This window comes from Arachis hypogaea, chromosome 11 (assembly GCF_003086295.3).
Source record: "Arachis hypogaea cultivar Tifrunner chromosome 11, arahy.Tifrunner.gnm2.J5K5, whole genome shotgun sequence".
NCBI classification, from domain to species: Eukaryota; Viridiplantae; Streptophyta; class Magnoliopsida; order Fabales; family Fabaceae; genus Arachis; species Arachis hypogaea.
Window position 1 is genome coordinate 106279587 of NC_092046.1, and position 781 is coordinate 106280367.

The window sequence follows — 781 nt, forward strand, 5'->3', positions numbered from 1 at the left end:
TTCACCATCTCAATATCATTATCAAGATGAACCACCTTCCTATTATGAACCCTCTCTCCCAACCAATGAATCCTCATATCCACCCCAATCTCCAATGGATGACAGACTTCGTGTTATTCTTCAAAGGCAAGAAAGGATGAATAAGAGTGTGCTAAATTTCACGGCCGCCTTAGGCGAGTTAGTAAATATAATAGCTTCCCAATATCTGAGCACTCAAAGAACTCCCATAGCTACATGTGGAGAATCAAAAGAAGAGCAAAGCATGAAGGAGACACTAGAAACTTCGGTGGATAATGAGGAACATGGCTTTGTATTGGAACAAGTGGAGGAAACTATAATAGTTGCAGAAGAAGAAGTGGTTGAAGACTTAGGAGATGTTGAACCTCCATGGGAAAGTCAAGACATAGAACCTCCTTTCAAGACGGTTGTAATTGATGTTGAGGAGGGTGTACAACCTCCAAGGCATATCATGGCTAAAGACATTGAAGAGGTTAACCAAGAGATGGAGATTCAAGAAGAAGAAGCACAACCTCCTATGCCTTTGGTAAGTAGTGCAGAAGAGATTGAATTGGAAAAAAGTTACCAAGAGGAAGAGGTTGATATTAAAGAAACTTGCAAAGAGGTGGAAGTTGTCAAAGGGCACAAGGGAGTAGAGCTTGAAATCACCTTGCCAAAGTTATTGGAGACCCCTCTCCCTAAGTTGCCATCATCCTTCACAACATTCAAGTGGGTAAAATTCATATCCCTTAGCTTTCTAATCCCACTTGAATATGGGCTACTG